Below are 23388 nucleotides of genomic sequence, written 5' to 3' on the forward strand. Positions count from 1 at the left end.
AGATTACATCGAGTCTGGTGAAGTATTGTTTAAAACGGTCTAGAACGACACCTATTTGAAATTACTCTTTCGGATGAAATTAACCTCAATTAGAACTACGGAAGGCCTCTTAACAAAAAATTATATTCTGTTTTTCTGGCTTATTTTTTCATGTAGAATCACTTTTTTTTTTTATCTTTTTCAGAGACACCCCCTATGAAACAAACCATAATTCCATTCTATATAGCGTCTCAATCGAAAAAATACACTAGTTATCCAAATATACCTCACGCTAACTGTAAGCCCGCAAAATAACATAAAGCTCTAAACTTTTCTCGAATTCGGATATAGTATACGTTGCAATGAAATCCGGTAGTGCAGGCGTGCGAGCCTGTGCGATTTTTTTAATTAAATCCGTTACAAGGCCCGGTGGTTAGCCTGCGAAGGGAATTTTTCACCGCGTCACGGCGACCATAAATCATCAAGCGGACGCGTCGACGTGCGATTGTGAAAGGTTAAAATATGTATCAGGCCGGTACGTACACAGCCATCTTAAATTGTTCCATACGCAATGACGACCCGACTGAATTCTCTGTCGTGTGGTACCACGGTCATGATTTATTATCGGAGCGTAGGGCTCCTCGTAATTTATGCACACCGGCTAGCCACCAACCAACTGTCGTACCATCGTTGCACAATACCGTCTGCAATTTCGTGGAACGTTCGACCGGTAACTTGCAAAACAATCGTCCCTGCCAGCAACCTCCGAAAGGAATCATTTTGATTCGCGGTTTCGTCCCGCAAACGCATATTCCGTTAATTAACTCGACTGTGTGCCTGGACTGCGTTTCAATTATGATTACTTTGAACGTGCGTGCTACGTGACCAGAAATACATACTTGGCAGAGCCTTTGAATTTGAGCATCATGCAGTATCGCGTAGTATCGAGCGCTTTCGTGGTCGATGCGGTCGAAAGTCAGGGAATTTATCGTAGGTAAGATTCTTTGGGTATGTAACAGTGACAGTGATTATAATCGACGTAAGTACATATAATAGTGCATTGTAACTTGGCTAAATTAATTTCTAAATACCAGTATATACTGTAATAAAATTTATATTTCCAACCTTTGTGAAAAATATATATAAATATATATTAACGGTACAGGAGAGCAAGTCTAATCGATGAACTTACGAACGATGTACATGCGATCACACAACGCATGATTGATTTAACTGTACAAACACGCTGAAAATATTACATTTGCGTTGGAAATATATAGGAATTTAATGAAAATAAGTAAAGAAAAAAAAAGAAAATAAGCAAAAATGGCAAATATTTACAGCAGAGTCTCTGTTCGTTCGCGTACATCTCTATTAACGTTATAACATGAATATACACCTACACGTACACGTTTATTTCCATACTCGAAGCAAATTTTAAAATTATCACCATAAATGTTCATAATATTCATGATATGAAAAAATACATAAATGCATTTGTTAGCATTTTAAGAGCTGCTCCATTTACGTAGAGATTTTTCACTTATGTAACGTAATAATTATTAAAAATGAACAAACCATACGAGCAGCTTAAGCAACGCATAAACATTTGTTTCGAGGAGAGCAGAAAGAAAGGGGAATTATTTATTCTAAATGTAGTATACCTACGACACGTGTAATACATTTTCATTTCAAGGCTTGATCGTATGCTTTATAAATATAAAAACTAAAAACCACGAGAAATTAAATACAAGAGGATGAATCATAATAAATATTATAGTTAAAGCATACATACTAATAAATTTACAAGTAATAAATATAAAAATCATAGAGAATGATCCTTTAATTATCTTGAACAGTATAGAGATATAAACACATTGTTTTATACGATAAAAGGGAAATTTATTTTTACAATAAAGTTCATTTCTTCCTCTCTAAATCAATATTAATATCAAAAAGCAATGCATATATTGACACCTTTGATTCCAATCAAACAAGAATTCTTAAAACGTTGTCCGTTGATAACAAACCTCCCTCACTGTCAAACACGAGCAACGAAGAATCAACTTGGAGGGACCGTTCTCCCTCTTTGCAGATTACCATCCTCGGGACAACGCAGGCTAGGGAAGTTGAGACCACCCTTTGTTAAGGATTACAAGCGTTTTGTCCGCGACGGAATCCTCTTTCCCAAATTAACTTCTTCGTCTGAGAGGGCCATTATCGTCGCAAGTCTCCGTCTCCTTTATGTCTGCGAGTTCCCTTTCTTTACACCAGTGGTTTTGGCAACAAGCTCACCGTAAATTCTCGGAATGATTCTTCCAGACCTGGTGTTAACCTACATAACGTGCGATTTATTATGACTTATAACAGGTCGGTTTTCGATGTCTCGGTGACGCTGGTTTTGCGGGAATTCGCGTCTTTTAAAAATCTGTTTCCTTGCCAAGCGCGAATTTGCGTCGTCTAGCTGGGAATTCTACGAGGGTGAGTTTTAGTAAAGGGTGAGTAAAAGGGTGGACGCGGCGGCCAGAAATGACTGTCTGTACAGTGGAAAGCATTATCTTGCACCGACCATTCGTTATTAACTGCAGTTACGACTTCTATCGTTTGGCGTTGAACATTTTCCTCTGTACTACAGGATAAGAGAGATTACACTACTGTTCGATGATATTTAGATACTCTTTTATTTTTTTATAGAATGTTGCGTAATGATAATTAGAGGTAATTAGAGATAAAGAGACCTGAATCGTTCTATTCCTTACAATCGTATATAAAAGAATACTATGACGCGAAAAATGAAACAACAGAATATCATGAAACTAATTTTTTAGATCTAAAATTCGTATTTGTAATTATTGATGTTTATGGCAAGCCCCGTGTAGTTGTTTGCTTATTTAAGAAGCTCTTTCTCTGGACTACAATATATAAATTGAATGAGAAAAGTTCTAAATATATGAAAGATTAACGAAATTAATTGAAACAATGATGTCTAAAACCTATAGATATATGGAAATACAACTCGCATATTTACTCGTGATACGCTGCCACGTCTAAGCCTCTCAACAGGTAATTCAAGTTTTGCTTCCGGAATTAATTGACCATTAATTAATATATATTAATATATATTAATATAACTTGATATTTATTAACCGTGTTATAAGGAAAACTAAATTATACTATGTTTCGAAGATTCTATTCGATTTTAACGAAGATTATGTTGAAAATCAGCAAGGTCCAGTGACTTATGTAAAAGGGGACGTGCATTCGCAATCACAATCATTCAAATACGGCATTGTGCTTATTATCTTCGATATATAATAATTTATCATATAATGCTACACATTAATAACATTATGTATTACTAAATACGATAAATAATAACCAGATTGCAGATTTTTATGCATTTATATAAATTCCAAAATTGCACGAATGCATTTAGATTGCACGTAATATCCGAAAGTGTAGTACGCGTTATAACATTCAATACATAAAACAATTTTCTATCTGGCTAACGCTTTCTTAATTATACTCATAGAAGCATAAATATTAGCAATCCACTAACTAACAACTCGTACACGAAATTAACTAACTCTGCGCTTGGTAATGAAATTTTTAAGAACGACAGGGGTGGCACGCGCCGCAGCAGCGTTACGCCGCGAAATATAAATCGCGCGAAATTATCACGAATTCCCGACCGAGTGTAAATTTCGTCCGACCAAATAACAGGAAACATTAACGGAAATTTATCCACTCATTTACACTCGACGTAACTCATCGACAATTTAAGGGGGTCGTTACGGTTCACCCTCTTTTGGACGGGATGTCGGCGAAATAAACTAAATGTAGCTTAAACAAACGAGCGTTCGCGATAAAGCTTGCCAGACCGTTCGGTAAAAGTGCAACGTCGAGCAACGAGAAACGAGAAGTCGTCGGGTTTTTTCCCTTAATTCTGTCGACGGGCAGCCGGGATCCGCGTATTTATCGCGTTCAGCGTTGCTCACCGTCAGATGCACGCGGGCATAGACAACGACGAGCGAAGAGAAACGACCGGCGACGATATATTTTTGACACCGTCGACGCCTGCTGCGACCGGCCATTTACTCGTTGTACCCGCGTATCTCGTTTACACCGTTACCCTCTCGAAAAAGTACCATGTTCCTTTCGCATGGCTGTCGTGAAATTTACTATGTTACGCGGCATTAATTTCGTCCGCGTTTTTCGGTTTTTCGATGTAGAGAGAATGAGGAGAAGAGGCCGAGGATCGATTAACGCTGGATGGGATCAAATTTAACATGTACTTGGTTGTGAAAGCGCGCTTCATGGGCTGCGTTCAAATATTGCTCATAAACAGACTGTAAAACATTTACGCATATTTATATTTTTATAGACATAATTATAATTTTAGATTTTAAACTTTCAGGATAATTATACGACATATTCGTAGCTCCAACTATAAATACGTCATAGTTATAATTCACAGAGTAAGACTTAGGTGAAGGTTTATTTCATCTACTTAAATGTTATGATACGTGTTGTGTATTTTGAATATATCGTGTACTCTTGCATATTGCGTTCCCTACGACATCATTGCACAGCGGTATAATAATATTTTCTGTTTTTGCAGAGTATGTTCAAAATTGAATAAAGTGATTCTTACGTCTTTTTATATCTCGCATATAAATTAACGGGACCGTTGATAAGAATACGTTGAAGAGGATTTGTGAACGTCGAGGGTAAACCAAGATTCTGGTCAGGTTCGTTTACTTGATTTGATTTGAAATGCAAATGTCAGTAAAACGCCAGGTCTCTCATTAGACGCTTGTGTCTTTTTCTATTTGTTGCAGAGTTTCAGCTGTCATGCGGAGGCCACGTTTTCGACGTGGAAAACAGGAAAAAAGGAAATAGTGTACGTCGAGTTTGAAATTTCGCTGACGAAGGATGTCTCATTAAGGTCGATCGGTAAAATCAAAATATACCATGCATGTGTAGTAAAAAAAATGGAATACACATACATGACGCAAACATTGGACTAACGAAAAATCAGATAAAAAATGGCGAAAAAAGTTTGACGAGAAAAACATTTTTTTGGTCGTTTATTCCATTGAAAATCAAGAGAAAGATCTGAAATATCGCTGTCATCTTATGGATTATGACAATCAACATATAATACGACTCTTTTACATGATAATTTACTAACAAGTGAAATTAGTAAATTAAGTTAGAAGTTGTTAGTGACGTTCCTTTTACAATTTTACGCTAAATGATTGTTAACGATGATAATATAATTTGTACAATTTTCTCGTACAACTTCCTTCGTTCCGTTATCAAACACGTCGCTGTCATGCAATAGGATTTCTTAAAGAAAACGTTCACGCGTTAAGAGTCTTTCCGCGCTTCGAGCGCACGGAAGAACACTGAGTGATTATTGACTTATGCTGATTGAATCTCCGTTTGGGGCTTCGTTGGATGCTCGATCAAGTTCAACATAGCATCGGACAATATCGTTCGAATCGCCCAACCGTGAACATCAATCGGGGAATCAGTCTCGTCTAATCACTCAAAACGTGCCTTCGAATCGTTAGCATCTTCTGCACCAGACGTGGAGTAAGAATAGTTAATTCTCTCAATCTTCAGAAAGAGGAGTTTCACACAGTCCGCCTTCTGCGATAACGTCTTCTCCACCAGACGTGAAGCACAGAACCGTTTCAATCTCCGAACATTTGCAGAGAGCAGTCCCATCTGCATTTCCTGGTTCATCAACATCTAACGCTCGTGGACGCGACTTCAACCGCTCGGAGAGACAGAATCGTTTCATCAGTCGAGACGATCGGTTGATAGTTCTGTGCCAGATCTGCAACCGTAGACAGTGTCTTCAAACATTCATAGAGCGAAGCATCGTTTCAGTCAGTGAACGATCCCGTGCGAATCTTTCAATTACCAAGCAGCATTGACACATGTTCGCGAACGAGTGCATCGTTAGCTGCTCGTAATCGTCACCACTTCAGCCGTATATCGCGTCGCAGCAGTCGTTTCGTATCGTACGATCGTTCAGCAATCGGAGTCAATTTAAAAGCTTGTCATCGTCCGAAATAGTATGACCTTGGTGTCGTTAATTGTTCTTCGCGCGTATCAGTAACTTCGCGTGAATCAGTAACCCAAGGTTAATTTGGTGGATAACAAGCACAGTGTCATGGACATGAGATACACGCGCACGTGACACGCGCATGATACAATTATTGAATTGGCAACTGAGCTTTTTATTATCACCTAACGACAAAATTCGCAATCACTTAGTTGCCAGCCCAATATCAAAGCTTTAAACCGATTTCTCGATACTCTGTTTCACTGTAATTTGAAAAATAAATACTAAGCGATGAATGAAAAAATCGCAGCAGCAAATACTTCATTGGACGACTAATTTTCTCTTTCTATACCTAAAATTTCATAAAATTCTAACTCGCAACGCTCTTCCAAGCCTAAATTTTCAATCGCCACGTTAGAAATACAATCGAATCACCGTAGGAGAATAGAATTCGATAAGTGTCATTCCCCATCCTAAGACCATCGATTAGTAAAATACCCAGTTCTAGAATACAGAGAGTTGATTCTTAATGAGCGAGTTAATTAACGTCTGGTTCTGGATCGGCTCGCGTATAATTCGTTTTTACGAGTACAATGAGCCATGGATAAGGATTCGTGAACACGTTCCTCGTTAAACGATTTGCGGCAACTTCTTTGTAGGATTCTTCTTTCTCGGATCTTTTCCACTCGGGAATCCACGGTGATGGGCGCAAAATTAATTCTTTTTTACGTTATCGGCGTGCGTGTTCTTCTGCGAATAGTTTTTCTAAAACAATTGACGACCTAAGAGATGATGTAGCGGTTCACGAGATCGTTCGAATACTTTAGAAAACTTGTATGTGCGTTTACATATAAATATTTTTTAAACATTTTCGAATGAAGTATTCCTTTAAACAAATATTCTCGTCCAAAACGTTTATTAAGCTCACCTCCGATTGTCACTATCAGAACCACCATCGTGTAATCCATCGATCTCATACATTTTCCGACCTCTGAACTCGTTGCTCGAAACAAATGCTGGCCGCGTGTCTGTGCTCTGTTTGACCAGACGCTAACGAACTATGAATTCGTGGACGGGAAAAAAAAGGAAAAAAAAGAGGAAAAGGGAGAAAACGAGCCACGATGACGCGTGGTAAACCGAGTTATTCCCTAAAAGTGTAGTTGGTATTTGATGAATTATTCACCGCCTATTCCTCCGCCTGTCGAACCCCTTGGAAACGAAACTACGTTTCGTACGTTCGTCCGTGAGCTTGTGTATCTTTGGTTAGTCGGTTACAGACGCAACATCCACTCGCGAGAAACATTCTGAAGCAACGACTTCTAATCTTCTTCATATCATGACAAACGTGAAATAATCATTAGAATTCCGCGACACACCGGTTAGCGACTCTACAGAGCATTTGCGGTAATTTTTCTCTGAAATGGACAGACGTCTTAACGCCATGTGTCGATAGAAATTCGACGAGCCAAAAGAGCGTGAAACTGGACATGCTCGACGATGCGCGAACGATGCGTCAACAGCCATCTGGCCGTTAATGAGGACGCGAGTGAACGTGCTTCTCGCATGCAAACATCACGTGCTTCCTCGTGGACGCGTCCACATCGAGGACACGCCAGTTTACCCTGAGCACAACCTGACGACCTGCATTAATCGCTGTCGTCAATCAGAGAAGGGTCGGCCACCCTGACCGGCGGAATGCGATTAATCTCGATCAGTCCGTCTACCGTGAACGAAGGGAATCGACGGTTCGTCGAAACGCAGAATTGAGTTGGTTTCAGAAACAATCTCGCCCGTACCTCGTTTTTGGTAGCATAGACAACACAGTAACAGTGGTTGAACGTGGATTTGAAAGAGGCACAAGATTATCACGATGAATCGAAGGTTTTCGATTCAAATGCTTTTACAGTAATACGAAGTAATATAACAAGTATTATTTTATCGAAATGAAGAAAATGTATTATTAGGACTAACAGTATTAAACTGACTGGAGTAACTAAACGTATTATGGTTGTAAAATGATGTAAAACGTTACATAAGATGTAATGATTTCAAAAATAAAACACATGGAAAAGTTCGTCGATTATATTTTACATATTTCCTTCGTGTGACTACGCAAGTCAGAAATATAGAGGAAAGATTCTATAATTGGGACAAAACTACTATTATAATATTGAAATATATATATACATGATACTTGAAATTCTTCGAACTTTAATATTGTACATTGATGATATCAGGTTGTCCGAAAAGTTTCTTTCGTTTCATAAGGCGATAATAGATGAACAACAATTTCTGTTTTATATTATTTTATTGAATTAGGCATGATCCATTTCGTTATATTTCTATTACTATGTTCGTGCATAATTCAATAAACTAATATAAAACAAAAAACATTGTGCGTCTATTATTTCCTTATAAAACGAAAGAAACATTTCGGACAACCTGATAAGTGGAGGAAGGACAAAAATATTAAACAAATCCTTGAGATCTCCTTTCATAATGACAATATTAAAAATTCATAAAATTCTATAAGATGAATTAATGGATTGAAATGACTATGAAAAGTAGAGAGGATAGGGTGGGAAACGAAGCTTACTTCTCCTTCATTTATACTTATCACTGAATTCAGCGAATGTGGTAATATAAAACCATTATCATTCCACGATCAAGGAATTTTGCTTTCGTATAATATCTTATGTATTTCGAGAGGAATGTAGATTACAAAGATGAAAGACCAAAGGCGTTTGAAAATCTGGTTGAGTTTTCATGAAAATTCAAGAGCTGCTTGCCGCGAAAAAGATACGAAGAAAACGCGATTTTACCATACTTTTTGCAAGTATGCGTGCTGTCTCTGTAAGGAACGTGATGAATGAAATAATCGCTATTCAGATTTTTATTAGTTACAAATCAGCAACGATAGTACAAAACATAATCCAATGACTCGAAGAGACTCTGTAAAAGCATTTATATTTTTAGATTCGTAGACGTTATAGTAGTAGTGATCAAACTTCGTCTTATAAAGGAAAATTCTTGTCGAAATTGGGCTTCTTTGTGACTGCGACTTGTACAGGTAAAATAACGCATATAAAATACGTTGAAGATAAGATGGGAGATATCGAGATTTGGTTGTATGTGCATATCGAATCATCCAAACAGTCAATTTATCACATTCCATATTCTCCATAATTCTCTTTTACGTATATCTTTTATAATATTGGACTAATTGATGGCTCTCGTTCCAATATAGCCAAGAATCAATGACCATAGTATACAATTAGCTGCCATCGGCGCAGCAGTGCGCGCCATGGACGCGATCCGACTTTTCAACTTATCGTTACGCTTCTCCATCGTTAAACAGCAGGCTGAATCGCGGGGAATCGAGAAAGTTTCACGATCGGGAATTGACTCGAACTGTTTTTACCCGTGTAACCTCGTTCCACGAACTCCGATTCGTTTCTATCGCTGCTGAAATGAGAGAGCTCGAGAGATGGTACCTGAGAGAGGGAATGGAAGTTGGAGGAACGATCTCGCGCGTGCGAAACCACCGACGAAATGGAACGTTTTACTAGAAGCGTGTCTAGCTCTTGACACAGACACCAATGGAGCTAGACGGTTCGTCGAGTTTCTCGACATCGGTTTGTAGGCAGACGAAAAGCTGATTAAGATCGATTCGGCAAAATTATCCCTGTAATCTCTTTCGAGAGATTCCGGATTAAGGAGATCGTACTCAAATAGGATTTCAGGGTTTGGAACAAAAGCGATCATCGAGCGCCCGCCTTCTCCCATTCCCCTATTCGAGTGTTCTTCGAGTTTGATTTTCATTAAAATTCACGCGAAAACCGCGATCGAAGGTCTTGTCGCGACTCCATTCTTCTCGTTCTAGTCTTTCCGACGTTACCGTTAACTCGTTCCTCCTAATGTCTTCGCGTTTCCCAGATGCTGTTACGCGTGAATTTTATTTAGAAATCTTTCGTGGCGTGACTAGAGAGCTACGTGAACGTAGAGGCTCCAGTGAACGACGAACGTAGTAAAAAATTCAATACTTTCAAAGCGCAAAAGCGACGCTGATGATTCTGCCTTGAACACCGGATTCAAGCCTTTGTCGCGAAACAAACGAATATGCAAACACGAGCTCTGTGGAATACCAAGTGTTTGTTATTTCTGCCGATTGCATTTCCGGTGAACGCACTGAAACGAAAGTTCAAAGACTAGCGAAAAAAAAACAAATCTCGCAGAAGAGAAGGAAACGAGCTTGAGGGAGAATGGCGAACAATTTTCTGTTCCGAGTTCAGTTATCTTTCGTGTAGAGGAAGTCATTTTTATCCAACATGCGTTGGAATTTAGTTTGTACATTGTTCGAAATAATTGACAGATTAACATCCTCCGACGATAATACATTACGAGAATCGAGCAATGAAAAACAATGCTTAATTGGTCTTTTTTCACATCCACTTACGAGGCATTTACGATTAGCCGAAATAAAAAGCTGGACGTTTTCACGAAAATAATCGGCTCGTAATCCGTTTTTAATGACAGATCCGCTGATGCGACGAGACCGACGCGTCGACTGCATAAATCTCGTTAACGTAGCGAAACCAATCGTTGACATCATCGAGTTTGAAAATTTCGTTATTTTCTTCATCTGTGTGTCACGGGTGAAAGGTTATTACAGAGCCGCGAGACTCCCGTGTGTTTTTCCACGAAAAATATTTTTGCCATTTCACGACGACGATATTACAAGGCTTCTTTGTATTAGAAACTCTATTCACCTTCAACCGAGTGTCTCGTTTTTATGTTCTTAGTCTACGTTTTATAGAGCTACATAGAGCAGGCAAATTAAATTTTTTGGATGCTCCAGAACGATTTATATTCGACAGTCGTCAACTTCTTGTGCTTTTTTCTTTAGATTCTCCGTTGTTATAAGAAAAATGATCGTTGTATAAGTCGTTGTAAAAGTTGTAGATATAAGGTCGTTATTAGGAAGCATTACACATTACATAAGAGCGCAGAGAACTTTTATGAGCAACGTAACAACGAAAGAGTAGAAAGAGAAGAAACCGAGGAAGGCGGGGTTGGTGCTTAAAGTCTTTCGTTACGGCTGTCTCTGCTAAAAGGTCGTGGCATGATACGGTTACACGAAATGCGTGTTGTATTATACTTATCACTTGCGGCGTGATAATGGTTTTCTTGATTTATGTACTACATTATCTACATAACTGTATAACTATATATATAAAATAATTTTTCTAACGAAATTTTATTTATACAAAGAGATGCTTTTGAACTTGCAACGCCCTGTTTTTTGTCCTTAAGGTCCCTTCTCCGGTTAACCGAAACGGATTTACAGCATATTTTAACAATGGTACTTTTATATAAAACTGCATACGATATAATATTTTCTTATCGTTTTTTTTTTTTTTTTTTTTTTACAGAAACTATCTTAGGAAATGTGAACACCATATACATATATATTTATGAAATGATTATGGCAGAATGATTAGAAAATTGATATATTCAATTAAGGAACTACTAGCCTTGAATCAACTAATATAACTATAATTGAAAAAAATTATAATAGAACGATAATAAACTAAGAGAACTATAATATCAGGTGTAAACACATTCTGTTTCTCAAGATTACATTCAATCGTTAAACCACTTACCACAAAACTTCATCGTAGAAAACATGTTCAAACTCCCAACAACCATCAATCGTAACACCTACTCAGCGAACCAGCATCACCGCCGCGAACAGGTCTTAAATTATGATACACCCTTCCTGCGACCGCAGGAGTGTTCTCCATTTAACCGAGTGCCACGATCCATCATTTTCTTCGAGTTTCCTGTTAACAAACGCAAAGAATCAGATCAGCAAATCTTAATCGTTCATTTTCACTTACTTCCTGAAATCGCGAGTATCGTCGATATCCTTATCGGTGATGGTTCGATCGAAGTAAAGTGATTCGTAGGTTGGAATGGTCGGCACTTTGTGCGAAATCAATAGGCTGGTCGCGCGTGTACGCGAGCGAAGCGAGCCCGGGATGAAAAAAAAACGAATGCTCGACGAGAAACCAAAAAACGATCTAAAAAAGAAACACGGGGAAAAATAGAAGCAAAAAGCAAAAAGTAGAAAACACAACAAAAAAAAAAAGGATAGAAGGGGAACGGGGAAAAAATATTCTAACTCTAGCCAGCCGTTATCGGGAACTATTGCGCTAGCTGTCTGGATGGCCGCTTTTAATCCGTTAAATGCCATTTCCTTGTACACGTCAGCTGCGGACCAATGAGCTTTGGAGGCACCGAAATGTCCGCCACTCGTGCCGCCGTTCACTGCCAGAGACTAGGCATCCTCAAGTGCTCTCTTAGCCTATTCCGTCGGGATTCCATCGGGATTCCTCGTGTGCGTGTATACACAGTACACAGCCACGCGTGTTCTATCCGATCGCCGCGTACTCGATAAACGACACCGGAAGCAAACCGTCTGGCAGACAGATTGCACTGGATTCCGACGTGTGATTCATATCCCGTCCGAGGATCCGGACTCTAGCACCGTCTATCTTCGAACAAGGAAAAAGAGAAGAAAGGAAAGAAATTTTGAGATGTAAAGAGCTTGATATTTTCCCGGGAATCGTTACAGGCGGACCGGGTTATGTTCGTTAAGGGTTGAAAGATTATTTCTTTATACAGGGTGTTTGGTAACTGGTGGTACAGGCGGAAAGGGGGTGATTCTACGCGAGAAAAGAAGTCAAAAATATAGCATAAAATTTTTTCGTTTGAGGCTTTGCTTTCGAGAAAATCGACTTTGAATTTTCGCTCGGTACGCGTGCACTTTATCACGTCTCGTTATAACGGATCTCACTGTAGATCGTTGTTTCGATTGACGTTATTTTTTTAATTTTTTAATTTTTAAAATTTTTAAATTTTTAAATTTTTATTCTATATTTTCGACTTCTTTTTTCGCGTAGAATCACCCCCTTTCCGCTTGTACCACCAGTTACCAACCACCCTGTATAATTGTTTGTAATAGCGTTTGATCTTCATAGTCGTTGCATAACAAGCGATGAACTAAATAACGGTGAGATTTTACATCGAAATTTAAAATAAGCGTCACTGTAGCTGATACACAGCGGATTATTTTTTTAAGTTTGGAATAGTTTTATAAATACCGACGTTTTTTGAGCTTCGTTTCATCCGCTAAGGGTTAATAAGCATATCGCGCAAAGTTGCGTCATCGTGTAGCGCATAAAGTAAGACAATCGCATCGCGGCTACATGCGCGCAACAAAAAATAAAGTAGGCAAGAGGATGAAGGAAGAAGAAATATGTAACAAGAGGATGAAGGAAGAAGAAAAATGTAACAAGAGGATGAAGGTAGGAGAAAAATGTAGCAAGAGAAGAAACAAAGAGAAGAGGAAAAAGATAACGTGAGAATTCTCGGGACACGACAAGCTTGGTGAAACCGTGGCCGTCTCCATGGTCGTTGAGGTGTATACGCAACGTATACATAGGTTCGGACAAGTCGCGCATGAAAATTTCAACGGCGACAATCGCGTTCCGCCGGGCAAAGCGACCGGCTACGCTCTCCTGCCCCACGAGTCGATAATGCACACCTCCGCGCGTATCTCATTAAAGTTGGCGGTGTGAAATGCGCGCCAGAAAAGGAAAAAAGGAATCGACGCAAACAGCCGTGAAACGCACCAATGCTGGTCCGATGACGCCGCGTAATCGAACTTTTTTCCTACCTCCGTTCCTTTTCTTTTCCGCCCTTTTCTCGCTGTCTTCTTTTTCTCTTAGTTGTTCATATTGTTGCCGATATTGTTTTTTGCTGTTCTTACGCCAAGAGAGGAAATGGGATTGAAAAAAGGAAAATTCACGATGGAACACGACTGAGTGTCTTAACATGCGTATATTGTTCTTCTCGTAAATGAAGTAGCACAAATGGAACAAAAATACCTTTTAATATATATAACAATAACACACACTATTATTTATTGTATATGCAAGCAATGGAAACTTTGGTATATCCTTCATAAGGTAATCTGTTATTTTACATACGATGAATTATCGTAATTGAGCAGGAAAAAAGGCAAGATACGTAATTGTTGCATAATTTTCTTAGAAAGCAGGGGGGAAATTTTTTAATCGACGAAACAAGTAACTCTGAGTGATGCGAAAAGTTAATGAGGATCTTCAGATTGAGGGTTAATTGGAAGATTTGGTGAGCGACTAAATTTATACGGTAAACCAGTACTATACACGGATAATTATAATTAAAAAGAAAATATAAATATACCACATATATGTACTTATTATAAACATACTAAAATATCCTACATATATAAATGTACATAAGTATACTTATACTATTATGTGCTTCTACTAATTGTAGTAGCAAAAGATTCTGAAACCCGTGATTTTTTCATGTTTTTCACTGTTAAACTATCTCTCGTTGCAATTTCACGCACGAACAAACGAAAGGAAACGACGTCGTTGAATCAACGAGCCGCAGGAACAAGCGAATACGCAGCATACGACGATGCTGCTCGTCTTGAATTACGAGGAATCAGACGAAGCCAGCAGTATGTAGCACGATGTATGTATCTGGTGTTCATTACAGAGCGACGAGTGCGCTGATTCACCGAAGAGAAACGCGACATGATAAAGGCACAACGATATAACGGCGGGATAATATTTTCTAGTTTATCCGCGTCCAATACGCGTGCACTGGAAAAACTTCCGAAGGACGTTCGTAACGTTCGCGTCGGTCGTCTATTGCCCGTCGAGAGATATCGCGATGTCATGGTTTGCCTAGTAAAAAAAAAAAAAAAAAAGGAAAGCAAAGAAAATACGAGATATATAATGTCTATATAAAGGAACGAAAGGGAAAGAAAGCAGGGGAAGAGACGTTTGAACGACATGTATGAAAATTCGAATGAAACGTAGCTTTCAGATACAACTCGTAAATTTAGAAGATACGCCGCGATTCTGACTGGTTTCTATGAGGCGAATGAGAGTGATGTTATGATTCTGATAGTGACGATCTGAATCGTAATTAATGCGATATCGCATCTATAAAGTTAAATATATGGACTGATTACATGATTTTGTTCGAACGTGATATATCTTTTACTACTGATTTTTGTAGCATTATTAATTAATGGTGATTTTATTTTTAGTATTTATTAGGACCCTCTTATATAATTAAACTAATTATAATATTCTTCGTATCAATTTCTTTATTCTTATTGATAGTATTTTGGTTCGTTGAAAAGATCATTTTTTGATCGGTAAGTTAACACGATTTAATAAGAAAATTATTATAAACGTGTCATAGAATTTATAATCTTTTTTTTCTATACTAAATATATAGCGTGATACGGTTCTTTGACACGAATCATCGTCATTTTGTCAGTTTGTACAATGTTTTTTTTTAACGTAACATATGTATTCATGATTTACTACAGATCGTTGTTGTCTGTCAATTTAGATGAATTTGTTCTCGTATATATGTTTTGACATGAATCTTCGTCGTCTCGTCAATCTGTGTCATTTTGTTTTTGCGTATTGCATGTGTTTCCATGTGTATTTTTAACTATCGTAGCTGACAGCTAACTGACTAATATAATTTAAATATAAATATTACACGAAACACGAATCTGTTGGTATTTGGTAATTGTGATGGATGGTTTATTGAAATATCGAGAAAGTGATAAAGTCTGACCATTAAACATGCATAAAAAAATGTTATACGAGATATAATGAATAACCTGAAATAGCATAACTTTCAAATATTAAAACAGTATTTCCTAATCAATTAATTACTTCGGTTAACAAGTTCAAATATACTTCTCTTTCATGAAATAAGGATAAACTTTGCTATCAAATTTCCAGTCAAAATTCAATAAATTATACAAGGTAAGAATAACATATGATAAATTTTTAGGATAACTTCTTCCTAACACAGAATTAACCGACATTTGTGCAAAGTCATTCCACTCCAAATGTTACTCTGTTACTGCACACTCTACATTTTAATGCTTCCATATTTCTTTTTTTATTTTCTGTTTTATGATCTACGCCATGAATTTATCAACGTCAAATGTCCGTGTGACTCTTACCAAATAATATGTATGTACTTCTAATATGTAGTTATAATAATTACAGGCTATGGAAGATTAATACCGTCCTGGGTTAATATTTATGGAAATTTCAATGTATTCGTATAATCGCAACGTGTCAGATGCATAATTATGGTCATCGATACTTGCACGATTCCAAGTAGAAACATTTCACGCACATGTTATTTGTCAATTTCGATTGATTTCCATATCTAGGTAATTGTAATTTCTTCATTATTTACTTATTAGGTATTTTCTTTATTATTTCAGGCATTTGATATAAATGCTACCTTAGAATTGTACTATGTATATTATGTAACAAATGTATCTACTACGTTCTTTACAACGTAGCATCATTTTTATTTTCATTTATATGTGCAACACCACAATTAATTATTTTTAAAGTAATCAAATGTTCATGCGCGTATTTGTAAAGGTCGTCTTCGTCCTGTATATGGAAAAAGTTTTCAACTTTGCGGGAACCACGGTGAAACCATTTAATACACAAAATGTAGTTTTACATTGCAACTTCAATCATTTCCTTATAGAAATCGTTTGTTGTTCGGTTTTATAATAGATAAGCGACTTAATTCAATGATGGAAAAATTGGCAAAGATAATTATTTTCTACTTATATCTATCGCGGATTTGTTTAATTATTACAGCTTTGATATGATAAAAATCGAAGACCATAAAACGATCTACGGTCTACATCGAACAAAAATGCTTATAGTGTCACGATAAAGATTTATCACGGGATATCAAATTTTTTCTTTCTCTTTCTAAGCAAATCTCACATTATTCCAAATCATATCTATACAATTAAATAATTAAATATCGATATGATTTTTAAGGAATAAATGGAACCCAAATTAACGCTTTCTTATCAGAGTTATGAATGTTAACATTGATGTTTATCATAAAGATTACACTACTTATATTAATAAGCAAAAGTGCGTGTCACGATAATGAATATGCGATATCATTTCGAGTCTTATCTTTACTTGGATATTGAAAGTGCTTAGTTGTTGCAAGTAATTGCCTTATTGCACCACTATATTACATAGTACAATGCAATAATAAATTTTTTATCGGATTCTTCACGTTACTCTAATAATAATAATAATAATAATAATAATAATAATATATTATAATAAATTTCGAAAATTAGATTCACAAGATTTCGTAGATTTTTAGCAATTGCATAAACTAGAGATGTTGACAGAAAGAAGCGAAAGCTGTTTGAAAGAAACAAACAAACAAACAAATATTTGGAAAGAGAAATGAAAGAAATACTGTTGCGTTCTCTCAACTAGGTGACGATCAGTTAAATTGAAAACTGTTCGGTTGGGTCGCGAATCTTGAAAGATATTAACGCTCAAACTGGACGGAGTTTAAAGAGTTCTAGTTTGCTTGTCATTTTTACGTTCATTTGAAATGTTTAGTACAAAAGAATATGAAACGTAAGAGATATGAAACGTAAGAGTCCTATTCTCGAAGCGCCTGGTGCTTATATTCTAGGTGACTGTTGAACTATTGGTACGTCTTGTACGTACCTGGTCGAGGATGCGTAGCGTAACGTCCCGTTGGCGACCTCATCCGGTGTCCTATTGTCGAATTCTAATCTAGGGTCGAAGTTTGTAACACGTCGTCTGCTATTGAGCGAAGCCATCGAGCGCTTAAAGATGCTAATTATATTGTCGACGTGATCCGAATCGTAAATTTTTATAATGTGCGATGCGAGAAATTCCAATTTCTCAAGAAAATAGCAGATGTGCTATCCGTATCATAAAGTTGGGATAATCTTGTATTTTCAACAAATACAAAACGATATAATGAATAAATATATAACGAAGATATCAAAATATACATACATATATCATAGGTAAGTAAATATGCCATGGAAATGGAAATCGCAAGTCTAAAGGTGTGTCCTCACTATGTCGATCGGTATTGCCAAAATCGATGAACGTTTCCACTGAAAACACAAAGAACGTGCATCAGTCTGTAAAATAAAATGAAATCTAAAAGCACAAACTCCTTGTGAATCGCTCGGCACGAGGTCGTTGCCCATATCGGCGTGACTTTCTTCGAAAGATACCGCTACGAATCGGTTTCGAGTTTGGAACAAACATATCACATCGGCAGGTGCCAATGTCATATTCTTATCATCGACCTGTGTCTCCATACGTTTGATTTGAGTTATAGATACAGCGAACTCAACCTTAAGACAATGTCACAAAACTATATTTTTGAAAACAACAGAATATGCCTTAAAAAATGAAATCAGTAAAAAATGTTTCAACAAAATGAGCATAAGAGTTTTTAACCAGAATAAGATTTCATAGGCCATACTAAGAAAGACGAGTTATTCAAACCGCTAATCACAGATTTTCTTAATTAACGCGTAACAATCTTATGCAATATGTTATCAGTATAGATAACACTTGACATTTACTTAAGTGCAATATGCTAATAAAACTATTAAAATAGAGCTGCTCATGAATCTCATTTAACCTCAGAAACGTCAAATAACAGAAGAATGCGCGATGTAATCGTGATATGACCTTTTTTTGCATCCGCATTTGCGTAATTCAACTGAAATGTTCAGATAGTCACGGGATGATCATGCAAATTCTGTTCCGTAATTGAAAGCATTTTGCAATACGAGTACAGACTAATTAATTTTGTTATTATCTTCAACTATTCATATTTCATTTTTATTTCTATTAAGCAACAAGATCTGTAATATCGTGAGAGAAACACAAAAAAGTCACATTTGTGTTATCATGGACGAAAGTTCATTTTCTTACTCTAACCTTCAATTAATACCTATGTTTTTTAATAACTTTCTAATGAGCCTCAATAGACGAATGATACCAATATGTGACTACAATAGAATAAGTTGTATTTATTAATAATGGGTGTATTAAAATCACTAGTATATACCATGAATGACGCTTATCGCGTAAAATATCTAGCCTATATGTATAAAAAGATTAGCCAAAATTTGCAACACTTTTATGTCACGTTTCTATGCAACGTTTTCAATTGGAATTATCGCGAACGTTACAGATTCGTGTTTCCTGTTATTCTTTCCGACATTTATCCGCGTTTAATGTAAAAGTGTTTGATTTTCGGGAGGCGAGCCTACCTAGTAGAATATAAGAGAATTAAGTATTCAAAGAACAAACAATCTAATGAAAGCATAACTCAGATTATCGTAGCTATCTATGATCCAAAGATACTAACTAAGAATAAGAAGTCAATAAAATCGAACAAATGCGACTGTCTTATCATTATTCGATGTAATATATAAAATACCGGAAAAGTTAGTATTTGCAATAATTACAAACAATATTACGATGGTATTGTTGGAGAACAATGATGATGAAATTTCACCCATGATAGCTGATGGAAAGATTAAAGTGGAAAATTTTCTCTAAAAATTAAGAAAGTTGACGGTAAAAGAACACGATTGGCTTTTTAATGGATCGAAGAACGCAGCATGATTTACTACTAACTGGTGATATCGTGCAAAAAGTGAGATTTTTATGGGATAATGTAGTGACTACGACGAAAGTGGTTTGCATGTCTGTAAACGCGAGTGCCAGGTGGTACCGAGATGGAGACACGCGTGAGTCAACAAGGATCGAGGTTATTCTTAATTATGCTACCTGACCCTGCACGAGACACAACATAGGAAGAATGGTGGGTGGCAACTTGAACATAGCCGAGTCGCCCGATCAACTTGGTTGAAAGAATCCCATTCGTGACAGGGTGCTCCATAAATCGCTCGCGTGCTCTACCGAAAGCGATTAATATCCCTTGGATGACAGAAGCATCGATGTATGTACGAGATACAATGGAACTTTGAATATTCGAATAATCGCTATCAGAACGTATTATTATTCGAACGATTTACTATATTCGAAGATTCGATCGTTATGTTGGGAGAAACCTAACGCTTACATAGATGCTATGATGAGAATAACTTACATACATATTTAAGTAGCAATTTCGTAAAACGCTGGAGATATGGTTTAAATACACATAAGTCTATCTAATCACGTTTACCAACTACTTCCGTCAAATCATGAAAGTCACGCAGCTGGCAGTGCCATCGTTGGTCTATCATTTTTATTGCAACGACTGATAACTTCACCGATACACGCCTAAGAGTGGGGTTTAGCATTACACGTTTGAAGCAATTTCACCGAGTTTCGTCTGATATTCGACGAATACGCTCATGCAATCACGATGAAAATGCATAATTTCACGAGAACAACAAATGACATTCCCCTAATCTTTATTACTTTTCTATATATGAAGGATATTATAGGGAGATTATAAAATCAACGGTGTTAAACTTTATTTATGCTGGAATGTCTGAAGAAAGAATTTGTAGAAAGATGCAAAGCTATAAATCAAAATTGTATGCAGAATTGATAATTAGGAAAATTTAGCGAGTCACAATTATGAGTTTCAAAACTGTCCTGAAAAGGTAGATTGCAACATGAACGAAACGTTGGGCAAATATTCAGTTCCAAACGATGAACATAATTTCATTATTTTGGCTAAGCATATCGTACTCTTTATATAAAAATACAATACGGGCATCAGACAGAACTTTTCAATTCTATTTTTTATTACTCTACGTTCGATTCTATATTCGATAAACACAATTTTAATTGCACAATTTGTTTCATAAATTCAAAGATTATAGACCCAAAATCTCAAATATACTATCTTGTTAACTCGTTCATTTTTTTTTTTTTTTTTATCACTATAGAAATTTCTGCTTATCGTCTGAAATTTATACCGCGACAAGCGATCAGTCGTTCCTCAGACAGGATTTTCGCAAGAACAGCGACAGCAACATCGCGTGAAGCGTCGAACTCGTAGGATTCACGGTTTTCCATAGCACAGGATGTATGCGTGGTGTGTGCGGACACGCTTCACGGTATACGCGTAACCGAGCAATTTCTTCGACGAGATGGAAGAGATCGATGCTACTTTGGCAAGCCATCGGAGCATTGCGCGATCGTGCAAGACGAGCTCGACGATCCGTTGCATATGTCGCGGCTATATACGCAAACTCCTCGCGGAATCCGGCTAGCTGTCTAACGACGCCGTCGAGCCAGAAGCAGTCCGTATCAGCTTCAATTCGCTGGTAAATGTTTGTCTTTCAAGGATTCGTTTCTCTTGCTTGAACACGAATACATTCGCGCTTCGATTCTTCACGGAAATCGCTCCGATTGATGCGTTCGTTCGCATCAATTCGTACGATTAATTGAATCCTTGAAATTCCAAAATTTTATTCTGTTTGTTACAAAATGTTCGATACGATACGCCGTGTTTATAGTTTAGATAATTTAATCATCGTTGCTCGAGACACTAGACCGAGATCTACGAGAGATATAGCAGTAAAGATTATTTGCTACTGGTATGATAAGCTGATAAGTATTTGCTAGTAAAATAGTAGCTAGTAAAATAAAAGAGGCTACTAGATATAATTAACGCGTAAGATAAGGGATAACGAGGATCACGTGCAAGTATAAAGAATTGTGATATTTATTAGACAGCGGATTGTATTACAAAACTGAGTGTGGATGGTGCGAATGTTTCTGAGTTGATAACGGCTTAAATATCGCGGGATTAATAACAAACTATTGATACACACTAACTGGAAACTACTCGAGATAAGGCTCTTATAATCCCTGATACGATAGTTGTTAACGTAGGAGAAACACGTGGATTTATCGATTATACATTTTGAGCTTGCAAAGGTGGTCAGTTCAATATAAAACCCCTTCAGCAAGTGGCTACCCCCACGTTACCAGCCCTCGAGGGTACGGTGATTTTTGCCAACGATCATAACACGCAATGAACTTTTATGAAACGCATATCAATACATGCTGGGTGTTTTATTTGGTGTTATTTATATTGGTGTTAGGAAAATCAGAATTTCTTAGATTTATAAACATATGAAGATATAAACGTGTAAAAGTATAAATAAATAAAAGAGATAAAAACATAAATCCTGAACATGGGATGAGCATAAGGAGAAATTCTGAATAAAACGTGTAGGTTTTTTTCGACAAGGTTTTCTTTTAAGTACTTTCGAGGTTATATATACTTATAAAACGAAGTTGTCATCCAATACATAATAGCAAATAGAAAAATTAGACTTCGTACGCGTAAAAAATGATGTATGGCTTTATGAATAACACTGTCATGTCCCGCGCTGCGCACGCGCCGTAACGTAGACTAAACGTTAATATTAAAAAGTTACGATTGTATGTAATCGGATATAGATCGTATTTCAACTTTAAAATGATATAAAATGATACGTACATAAAGATTAAAAAATAATGATTTTGAATTTTCATACTCATATTTCAACATTTTCAACATATTTCATATGTTAGGACTTTGCAATGTATAAGTATATCTTTGAAGATGACGAATTTTGTTCCTTCATGAGAGACGAGGAAAAGATGTTCAACGACGTTTGTCATGCAAACACCATTTCATAACTCACAATGTTTCTAATATTCCATGATTGCTGCGTCATCGTAACGTCAATTTCTAGTCGACAACGATCTTCGAGCAGTTAACGATTTCCACCGAATGCCGATAGTGAAAATCGTCTGGAAATTCCCTAGAAACTTACTAGACGATTCGCGATCGTTTCGCTTAAAAAGAATCCAATTTTGGTGTTCCGCGTGAAAAGCTGTCCAGGTTTCTCGATCTCTTTCGCGAACTTGCAAGGAAATTGAATTCCAGGCTACGATCGTTCGAGCAATTATCGGTGATTTAACCGGAGGCGAGCAACGTGCCCACGGGGGCGGTTAAGAAACTTGACAAACCTGGACGCAGAAAATCGTTTCGCCTCGTGTTACGTTGCGACAGACCGTCCTGGGATTTTACACTTTCTCGGTCGCGGAGAAACGAAACCGCCAGCCTGCGGCCTCGTGACGGGCAGCTATTTGTCGTTGATAGATGTTTTTCTTCCGGTACGGTTCGCTGCCCGCCACCAGATCCGCTTCTCTTACTTTCAAACGAATTTCACTGCGTCAAACGACAGAGAATAGTCTCATTGCGATCATTCGTATATGGTTATCTATTTCTTCTTTCATCCGGGTCATATAATTGAAATTTTATGTCATTGATATAAATCATTTTTTTCGTATTACAGAATTTTTATTTGT

General features: G+C 37.1%; 2 long non-coding RNA genes across 5 annotated transcripts in view; one reads left to right on the forward strand and one right to left on the reverse strand.

Annotated features, from left to right (window-relative positions):
- Window positions 1–275: 275 nt before the first annotated feature.
- Window positions 276–4866, forward strand: LOC117214862. The gene is made up of 3 exons (XR_004488956.1): window positions 276–973; window positions 4601–4730; window positions 4821–4866. It is a non-coding gene; the product is annotated as an uncharacterized LOC117214862 (long non-coding RNA).
- The window catches only part of LOC117214861, a 28905-nt gene continuing 6844 nt past the window's right edge, over window positions 1328–23388 (reverse strand). Inside the window, exons 2-4 of one of the 4 annotated variants that reach the window (XR_004488952.1) lie at window positions 18114–18179; window positions 11722–11901; window positions 1328–2314 (exon numbers count right to left, since the gene is read on the reverse strand). This is a non-coding gene — a long non-coding RNA (uncharacterized LOC117214861). Of the gene's footprint in view, window positions 2315–11721; window positions 11902–11958; window positions 12628–17730; window positions 17776–18113; window positions 18180–23388 lie in introns of those variants that run through there. The other 3 variants (XR_004488955.1, XR_004488953.1, XR_004488954.1) reach the window with 3 other exon arrangements.

The sequence above is a fragment of the Bombus bifarius genome, unplaced genomic scaffold, assembly GCF_011952205.1.
Source record: "Bombus bifarius isolate JDL3187 unplaced genomic scaffold, Bbif_JDL3187 scf7180000009243, whole genome shotgun sequence".
Lineage (NCBI taxonomy): Eukaryota > Metazoa > Arthropoda > Insecta > Hymenoptera > Apidae > Bombus > Bombus bifarius.